Source organism: Cavia porcellus, unplaced genomic scaffold (assembly GCF_034190915.1).
Source record: "Cavia porcellus strain 051 isolate PalLab524CR breed Dunkin Hartley unplaced genomic scaffold, mCavPor4.1 scaffold_13, whole genome shotgun sequence".
Lineage (NCBI taxonomy): Eukaryota > Metazoa > Chordata > Mammalia > Rodentia > Caviidae > Cavia > Cavia porcellus.
The window spans coordinates 43454706-43465563 of record NW_026947496.1 but is presented as its reverse complement, the minus strand read 5'-3'; the positions used below and the strand labels follow the sequence as shown (position 1 = coordinate 43465563).

At 34.0% G+C, this 10858-nt stretch overlaps 1 long non-coding RNA gene across 5 annotated transcripts in view; it reads right to left on the bottom strand.

The window, feature by feature from the left end:
- Positions 1-494: 494 nt before the first annotated feature.
- LOC106028445 (uncharacterized) overlaps positions 495-10858 on the bottom strand; it is an 82292-nt gene continuing 71928 nt past the window's right edge. For 4 of the 5 annotated variants that reach the window (XR_010051330.1, XR_010051327.1, XR_010051331.1 and 1 more), the window contains one exon: positions 495-1602. This is a non-coding gene — a long non-coding RNA (uncharacterized LOC106028445). Of the gene's footprint in view, positions 1603-1919; positions 1998-10858 lie in introns of those variants that run through there. The other variant, XR_010051329.1, reaches the window with a different exon arrangement.

The following is a 10858-nucleotide window of genomic DNA, read 5'->3' as shown; positions in this document are numbered from 1 at the left end:
ATACCACTTAATGGTTTTTATGAATAGTTCAATGATTCTTTATTAAGAAAGGATCTTCAACTCTCATCTTAACATATTCTTTCAAATATTTTAGATGATCACCAAAATATTCATCTACAGATCTGTGGAAATTTTTATTATAAAACACTTCAGCTTCTACTTATTCTCTTATAATAAAAATAGAATAAGTGAATCTATATCAGCTGTTGCCATGGTAACTAACATTTATATATTGAGAAAGAACATGAAAATTTCTAATTATGTTCTTCCTTATAATATATGATGTCTCTGTATAGAAAATAATCTATATCTCAGATGGCATTAGGTCCAATAGATTCTAAACAATGCTTTCTTGTTGCCATTCTGTACCATCTTCCACACACACAAACAGGTGCCATCAGACCTGGTCTTGGTGCCTAATAGGTAGACATGAGCTATAGACATAGTGTAAGAAGAAAATGATCAACACTGTTTTAAAAGACAACTGGAAAATATTCAGGATATTCATTCTTCAACTATTTATTAAATTCTATAAATATCTCATTTTAAAAAGAGATTTCAAATCCGAAATTCACTGGTAAATCACCTATCCCTGAGTCCTAGCCTAATTGGTTAGAAATCAAGCATATGGCACAGACATTTCTTCTTTAACAAATATTCATGATAATTCATGATCTTTGCTACATTAATAATCTAGAGGAGGTGACAGTCACAGACTAAGTAATTATACAAAATATACAAAATGGAGCATGCCAGCATAAATGTATTGACAAAGTATTATAAAATTACAAAGAAAGGACATCTAAGCCTGAGGTATCAAAAAAGATTTTGAAGGGAAAATGCAAAAGGGAGAGGCCAGAACAAAGGTGATACCTCATTTAAGTCTTAAAAATGAGACTTAGTATGTAGGGTTTTTGTTTAATATAAAAATGAATACTTATATATAACAAACACAAGAAAAATGTTTATTATGTACTTACACAAGCAATTCTTTGTGTGTGAAAAAAATCAAGGAGAATAGTGATTTGATAATGAGAATTCAGTTCTGTTTAACTACATTCACTGAGCCAATATTATTGCTTCACCTCCAATAGATACAATAGTATCTCCCAGGGTTTACTCTGTGAAATTTAATCTTTGAAAAAAAGAGTATGAATCTTGCCCTGCAATGAGACTGTTTGAAATATATTTATATCTAAGTGTAATTTTACTTAGCAATTATAAGAAATAAATTTTCAGATCATTTAAATTACATTAATTGTGTTCCTTAAAAACAGGATGACTAAGCAAAATCGAAATCAGAACAAATACATTTATGTGAGGAAGTGTTCAAGTATGAGGAAATGAATATCTTTTTATTTTTTCCCTATTTTTCTTTTTCTTTTTTTGTTTTTTACATTTGAGATAGGGTCTCACTAAGGTAGCAAGGCTGCAGCTGCATTGTAACTCATAATGCTCTGTCCTCAGCTCCCAGAATCCTCAGCTCCCAGAGTCCTCCATTCCCATAGTCCTCAGCTCCCAGAGCACTGATGCAGGTGTGCCCCACTTCGTCCAGTTTCCTGTTACCTTTTGTTGTTGAAGACTCAGCAGAAAACATGATGCCTGGAAAGACAATAAAAAATGCATGTGATGTAAAAAAACAAGTAAAAGCAAAAACCACTTATAATGGAAGTTAAGCGAATTTAGAACCTTACCGTTTACTGTTGCTTATTGAGTTGCTACCTGGTTTAGGGGATGTACTATGTTCTGTTGTGGTCTGATACACTTGTGCCTATAAAATTTTCATTGAAAGCTAATCTCCACTTTTGTGATAATCAACTTGGAGACTTTAGGTGTTAATTGGGTAGTTCTATCAGTGTCCCTATTAAAGAACCTTGGGAGAGCCTCTTGCCACTTCTGCTGTGTAAGGCTCAATGGCATCATCCCAGAAGCCGAGAAGATGTCACCAGATGCTGAATGTGCTGGGATCTTGATCTGGTACTTCCTAGCTTCTGGAGCTGTGAGAAATAAATTTATGTTGATTATCACTTATGCAGTCTGTCTTAGTCACTCTCTTGAATGGGAAACAATACTGGACACAAACAATTCAAAGCTTATTTTGATTCACATTTTAGCCCATGGTTTGCCGGCAAAAGGGCCAGGCAGAAGAAAGTTGGTTGCATCAGGGTGATGAGGAAGCAGAAAGAGAAAGGAAGAATGAGAGAGGGAGGACTATAGTAACCCTCCTCTTCCTAAGAAGCCCTATCTTGTATCAGTTCCTCTGTTATCCAGTCAAGTTCCACACTTGAGAATTTGAGGGACCTTCTAAATTTAAACTACAACAGTCTAAGGTATTCAGGTATAGCAACCTAAGACACTGAGAAAATCAGGAACTTGGAAAAGATACCACCTATATTAAAGCACAGAGTAATCACAGATGGGTAAAATTACTTAAACTTGACAAGTCTGGTATACAGACAATAGGAAGATTAAAAAGTGTAAGGATCTTGCTATAAGACATCAAACAAAGAAATTTAATTTCAGACTTTGTTATGATCTCCTTTTCTTGACAGCAGTTGAGGCCATATGAGCAATGGGAAAGTACGACTGACATCAATTTATTCAAGAATTATATACAAAAGTCCAAAATTATTTTATAAAGCACAATATAGAAAATTGCTCTTACATATTTGAATATATTGCATATTCATGATATATAAAAGGTAGGACAGTCATATTCTGAAATACCAACAGAACAAAGTTTAAAAATTGTGCTTGTAAATTAGAGGTATCATTTCAAACCAATAAGGGAAACAAAATATTGCTTAATAAATATTGTTAACAAGACAGTCATTTGTTTGAATTAACCATTTAAGATAAACACGAAAAACTACAAAATGCTAGTAATGTACAAGTAAATGTATAATGTTAATGTTAATGATGTTCTAAAGTTATATCCAAACTAGAAAACTGAAGAGGAGAAAATCATGAGTAAAAGTTTCTACAATATGAAATTCAAAAAGATTCCAAAAGAGAATATAATTGGAGAATAATCTTTAGCAATTTTAATGTAAAGGGTTTTTTTTGTCTTTTTGAGTTTCTCTATGCAGTTCAGACTGTAGTCTAGGCTAGCCAAAAACTCACAGTAATCCTCCTGCCTCAGCCTGCCAAGTGAATGCCCAATTTCTAATTTTACCTACTGATTTCACAGGTTGAATTTTTAAGTACATAATATCTAAGATTGATGTGTCTATACAGAAATTTTATCACATTACTCCAATTGATAAAACTTTTTTTAGTTTTAAGGTAAAAACTGATAAAACTTTTTTTTTTTTTTTTGGTACTGGGGATTGAACTCATGACCTCGTGCTCACCAGGCAGGTGCTTATGCTGCTGAGCTAAATCCCAGGCCTCTCAAAACTCTTTTTAAAGCGATTTTGGAGTATCTATAAAGAGTTTTTGTAAAATACACTTCTAGTACAGCATTCCCAGCTTTAGGAAAGTATTATAAGTAGATATATAAATATGAATGAATGCAAAAAATGTAGCCACTAGGATTTTTCAAATATTTCTAGTACAAATGAAAAAGTACAATGGATCAAAATATTCATATATAGTAATTGTATTATGAAAACTGAATTGTACTATAAAAGACAAAGACATGGAGGAGAGAAACCAAAATTTTGAATGTGAGACATTTTGGAGAAGAAAGAGTCAGCAATGGGTCAAGGGTTCTTTGAAAAAGGAGAATTCTGACTGAAAGAGGGTATCAAATAGCAAGGTTTTAAAATTGGAATTGTGAATAAATGGCCAATAAGAATGAGAATAAGCTTGCATGTGTTCTCAGAAAATGTCAGGAGTAGGCGAAGGAAAGAATGTGTAGACCAAGAGAAACAGCACATGAGTTATTAAAATATTTACTTCTGATTGCATAAATTTTCTACTACCTCAAGACTAATGTCTAAAGGAGATGATAAGGATGAAGCAAATACTTGGAAAATATATTAAGTGAGAGTTTTATGCTTGAAATACTGAGTAAAAAAAATGTGACTATTTTTATACATGTTCCACAAGATATGATTAGAACTTTGATTCAAACAAGTCACAGCTCTCTTACTGTGTGACCTTGGACTATTTACCTAATCCCTTTTAGCTTCTGCCTCCTCAAATGTAAAAATCTTTGTATCAAACAATAAATTCCCTTAGAGAGAAATTAAGGAGACCACACACTTCATAATGACCTAGGAATCAATCTAACAAAGGAAGTTAAAGATCTATATATTGAAAATTACAGTACTCCTGAAAAAGGAGATGGAAGAGGATATCAGCAAATGGAAAGCTATCCCTGTTCATTGATAAGAAGAACCAACATAATTAAAAATCACCATAATCCCCTAACTGTTATAAGGATTTAACGTGATCCCAGTTAAAATACCCATAGCATACCTCAAATAACTAGGGAAAGCATTCCTAAAATTCATTTGGAAACAGAAGACACTAAAATAACAGAAGTGTTTCTGGGCCACAAAGACAAGGCAGGGGACATCACAATATCTGACCTGAAATTATACTTCAAACCTACTGTGATACAATCAGCATAGTACTGTCAAAAAATAGATCTGAGGATCAGAGGAATAGATTAGAAGATGCAGACACAACTACAAACACATTCGTCTACCTTATATTTGACAAAGGGGCCAAACAATTTCACTGGAAAAAAAAACCACTTTAATAAATGGTGCTAGAAAAACTTGCTTTCTGTGTGTTGAAGACTAAAATTAGACCCAGGTCTATCACTGTACACAAAACTAAAGTCAAAATGTATCAAAGATCTAAATATTAAAACAGAAACTCTAAATCTACTAGAAGAGAAATAGGTACAAATCTTGAAGACATAGATTCAGGCAGAGAGTTCATGAACAACACCCAGACTACATGAGAAGTACTTCAAAGAATCAACAATGGGATCTCATCTTACTGAAAAGCTTTCAAGCATCAAAGGAAATCACCAACATTGTGAAACAACAATGCACAGAGTGGGAAAAAAATTTAGCCAATTGTCCCTCAGAAAAAGAACTTCTGTTTAGAACCTGCAAAGAATTGGAAAAAAAATCTGCCCCCCTCCAAATTCAGAGACCTAATCAAAACATGGGTATCTGAGATAAATATACATGTCTCAGATGAAGAAATATAAAAGGCAAATAAATGTATGAAAAAATGTTCAATATCACTGGTCATTTGCAAGTTAAAACAACACAGAGATTCTACCTCACTACATTAAGAATGGTTAGCATCAAGAAATCAACCAACAACAAATGCCAGGAGAAAAAAGGAACCATTCTGGTGGGAATGCAGAGTGGTGCAACCACTGTGGAAATCAGTACGGACATTCCTCAAAAAATTAAGATTAGAGTTCCCATTGATACAACCATTCCCTTTCTAGGTACCTTCCCATATCAGTTAAAAGCGTCACACCACAGTGATATATACGCATCTATGTTTATGACAGCACAATTTATAGTAACTAAATCTTGGAAACAGTGCAAATGCCCATCAACCAAGGAATGGATAAGAAAGATGCAATCTTTTCATAGAATGCAGTACTACTCAGCCATAAAGATAGATAAACTTGATATTTTTATAGGTAAATGAATGCAACTTGAGATCATATTCATAAGTGAAATAAATGGGACTCATAGTGTAAACATTGTATTGTTTCAATGCAGTAAGAAAATGGAAGGGTAAATAAGGTCTAAAATATACAATACATATTGTGAAATGGGAAGAAATTTTTCAAAAGAACTAGGATTGGGGAAAGGCAAAAAGAAGAAAGAGAAAGGGGGAAAATACAACTTAATTATACTATTAATGTATCTTAGTTCATTGAAAAGAAAGGTTTGTGCTAATATTCATTGGAGAAAATTTTATGCCCATATCTTGTACCCTGAGTAAATACTGTGAAGATAATTGTATGCAATGTATTAAATATTGTTATTATCCTATTTTTATGTTATGAAATTTTATTTTTTCCATAAAGTTTTTTAAAAAGCTTTGTATCTATTAATAGTAAAATTGTGAGGATTAAATAAGATGAATCATATAAAACTCTGTAGAGAGCTGTTGAAGCTGGAGATTGATCACATGTGTGGGGCTAAGGCAAGACCAGCCATGAAAACACAGAGTGCCCAAAACAAGCCAGGTAAACAAGATGCTCCAGCACCAAGAGGGCAAGGGGCCCAGGCCAGCCAGGCACACAAGTTGCTGGACACTAGGGTTACAACTGCCATTCTTCTTTGGAGGGTATGAATAAACATGCTATGGTGGCTGAGCTGTTCCTTCTCTCTCATCAGGAGAGTAAGGGCTCCATATGACCCTAGAGTTTGCTCTTCTTTATTTTTTCATGCTCTCACCATCTTTCCCCTCGGGAACATCTAGAGCTGCAACTGGTCACTACAAAACTCATAATGCAAACATAAAATATGTTATTAATAAATTTCTATGATTATTAATATTTTTATCAGAACACATAGTTCAAGTCATAGACTATACATTTATGGCTATTGCCATAAAGAAAACTAAGTGTTTTATCCAATATCAAATAGTATCCATCAATAAAGAGTTTCTCTACTTTGCTTATAACTCCAAAGAGCATCCAATGGACAATGCAACCTACTTTGCTTCCATGAGTTTTACTATCACTTAGAGAAGATATGCTCTGCCTCCCCCCAGATCTTAACTAGGGAATCAACATTTTATTCTGTATTCCCATATATTTTGCATTTTTCTTGGTGTAGATTCAACATATTATTGAGGTCACATTATTATTTTCTTTGTTTGGCTTATTTCACTTAGCATAATGTCTTCTAGGTTCACCTGTGTTATGATAAGTGGTCCACTTCCCCTTTTTAAAGATAAAATTCTATTGTAAGTGTGTATGTATAATTATGTATTTTATATATGTGTGTGTGTGATATTTGTGTGGCAAATATATGTATGACAATTTCTTTCTCTCTTTACCAATACACACCTAAGATTAATGTACATCTTGCGTGCACAATGTTGCAGGAACACAGAAGTGCAGACAATTTTAGGATGGAGTACTGTTACTTATTTTGAGTAAATACTTAGAGGGGGATTTCTGGGTCATACAGTGTTCTAGTTTTAATTTCTTTACCAAGCTTTATACTGTCCAAAACTTTCATTCTCCCTAATTTTATTCTAACAGAGGTAAGGTGGCAGAGATTTTGACTTGCATTCCTCTAATGATCAGTTTAACATAGAGAACATTTTCAAGCACCCGTTGGACATTTTTATGTCCTGTTTGTGGAAATGTCTATTTAAATGCTCTACTTGCTTTTAATACAGTTTCATGTGTTCTTGACATTGACTTGGAATCTTTCTCTTTTTTCTTTTGGTTTAATTGCCTTTCTTGTGTGTGTTCATTATTAGCAAATGAGGCCAATACCTTTATACTGAGCTGCATCAGCACAATACCTTTATACTGAGCTGCATCAGCACAATACCTTTATACTGAGCTGCATCCTCATTCCTCCCCCATTTTAATTGTTCACTTTGAGAATGGGTCTCACCAGGTTGCCAAGTTGTCTAGGCTGGGCTTGAACTTGTGATTCTCTTACCTCAGACTTCCAGAGTGTTAGGATCACTGATGTGCCCCACCAGCCCTGACCATATAAATTCTGCATAAACCTACAGGTTAGCACACTATATATCAGAAAAAGGATACATATCACCAAATTTCCTCTTAGTATTCCTATTAAGTAACATACTGAGAGTATCAGTGTATTAAGACATGAAAAACTTCAAAGCATCTAGAAAAATATTCACCCAAATATTTTTTAAAAATTGTTATGGATTGAGAACTGGTGGTCAATTTACCGCCAGCTGGATTACATCAGCATGCATTGAGTGAAGATGCTTCACCTGAGGAGGGTTGCCAGGATAAATAGGTGGAGAAGAAGGGAGGGGTTGAGGGGTTGAGGCCATAAGGAGGCAATGTGGGTTCTCCTACGAGTTGCTGTCTGAGCTGTTGATTCTCCTGGAGAAGCTTTGGTCTTCATATTGAGCATTGCTTCCTGGCTCCAGAGGGGAAGACGTGTGCTGCTTGGTCTCCAGGATAAACTCGTCACACTGCTTCCTGGCACATACCCAACTGTGCTTGTCATCGGAGGAGCTTGGGGCCTCTGTGTCACTGAGGACAGCTGTGCTGCCTTTCAGGATAGGCCTGGTCTTTGTTGTGAGTGTGACTTCTCGGCTCCAGCGTAGAACCCTCATTTCACTAGCACAGCTCCTTCATCCTGCTGGCATAGACTTTCTGGCTTCTACCACTGACCCTTGGGTCTTCCCCGCACCAATCCGTAAAAGAGACTGGTGTGAGTCCTTTGTGGGCTCTGGACCTCCAGTTGGACTCCTGGGAGGCATTGTCCTGAGCTCTGGGTTTTTATCTGGACTCATGTGAGACATTGCCATGGGGTTTAGGCTCTTGACTAAATAATCTATGTCTTTGGTGTTGCGGATAGATTTCATGCATTTTCCTGTGTTAACTTCCGGTGACCTTTATAAAAATAATATAAACTCCATGTCCTAATCCTAATTATTCTCTGTGTACAACTCCTGACTACAACAAAAATTATGAAATACAGAGACATTGCACACAAATCAGTATTGCTACATACCAGTAATGAAAATCTAAAATCATGGTTTTTGCAGTAACATGTACAGAAACAACAACACTATATATATATATATATATATATATATATATATGTAGTGTTGTATATATATATATATACTTAAAATTTAAATATAGGATCTGTATGTTATAAACTATAAGATTACTTAAAATTTAAATATAGGATCTGTATGTTATAAACTATAAGACATTTAGGGAATAGACAATTTGATATTATTAAGATGTCAACTGTTCGCAAATTGAGCAATGAATTTAATGTAATATCAGACCATATCCTACTGGACTTTTTATATTATATTGCCAGAATTTTTAAACTTAAATATAAAAGAAAGAAATTAGGATAGTGAGTACAACTTCCAGCAAAAAAAAATTGTATCCACAATTAAAAAAATTCCAAACCTGGACAAATAGTATCAATTGAAAAACTATAAAAACTGACAAAATATTTTTATATACACTGCACCAAAAATAATACACAGGTGTTAAGTGATCACATAAACATATACTTAAAATCATTAGTCATTAAGGAAATGCAAATTAAACCTCAACATCATAGACATTATTAGAATGGCTATTATCAAAAAACGATAAAAAATACCAAATGCAGACAGAGATTTGGAGAAACTGTAACTCTCGTACACTACTGATGGTAATGAAACATGGTGCAGTAACTGTACAACAGAGTAACAATTCCTTATAAACCTAAACTAAATGCTTTCCATATGACCCAACTATCCCACTCTTCAGTGTTTACCACAGCAAAGTAAAACCTGTTCACTAATGATTTATTGGTAATTAGCAAAGCACTGGAAAAACTGAAAATTCTTCTATAATTGGAAAAAATAATAGCATATGAAAGTTTTACATTCTTACAGTAGAATGCTATGCAGAAAAAAATGAACTCTAGATTTAAACACCAACATAAATGAGTCTTAAATATTTATTGAATAAAATAAACATAGCCCAAAAGCTAGGTATTCTATTATTCCATAGGCATGACATTCTGTGGAAGGCAGTATGAGCATGGTAGTCAGGATATGGTGAAAGGTGCGGGGGTAGATGAAGAGACTGACCATACAGAATAGCACAAGGAAAATTTGAGGGGAATAAATATTATTTCCTATGAATTGTGATGATAGTTACATGACTATCTGTCCAGCAAAAGCTAGAGAACCCAAGAATGAACTTTAACAGGGGCAAATATATTTCTAAAAATTTTGCTTTGATCAAAAGAGAAAATGGTATAAAATTTTTAGTAGAGATAAATGGAATAAAATTTCAGTCAGTAAATAATTTGTATTATATATGATTCAAATACTCTACCATGTAATAGATTAATGTTTAAATTTGACAGAAAAAGTAAATGAAGAAAATATATAAAGATAAATAAATTGATAATGAGTATATTTGACTGTTCATCTGTCTTAAAAATAATTCTGTGAATTTATTCAGTGTAACAAATGCAAAGCTATTTGGGTTTGGCCCAGTAATTTAGATAAATATCATTGGTAAACTAGATTCATTTTCGATTAAAAATTCCTAGTCTTTCATGTCAGTTACATCACAAAATTTCAGATAGTCCAGACCATATTTCAGGAACATATGCATCAAGAGTTTCATTGTTTTTATAGAAACACATACTTTTTGAGACAATTCTGGTGCTACTAATCATGCAGTGCATCATTCTAGAGAATTTGTGAGTGCTATGAACTGTACCCAGTGGAATTCTTCAATCCCACCTGCAATGACCTCAGGAGGTTACTCTGGTGGTTTTGCTTTATAAACTATCAATCTGCTCTATGGCCTTTAGGGTTCAGAAGGCTAATATGCCACAATGGGGTTTATTTCAGGACCTCCAGAAATTATAAAATGATGTTCAGCAGATTTCAGATGCTGAAAACATGTTGATATTTTTAAAGTTATTTTCTTTTCCAATTGCAAAACTACCTGGGTAGAAAGTTTGAAGACCTTCCCAGGTTCCTTCATAACAAGAAAACTGGGTTTTATTTTTTAATCTAATGTTCATCTCTTCTTTAATGGTAAAAACTATCTTGTGCCCTATTTCTCTATTTATAGCACAGACAATTCAACTCTAGGCAGGTGGTTCTATTGAAAGATAGACAAACTTATAAGGAAACCCCACTGGTTTGAAAATGACCAACCGTGATA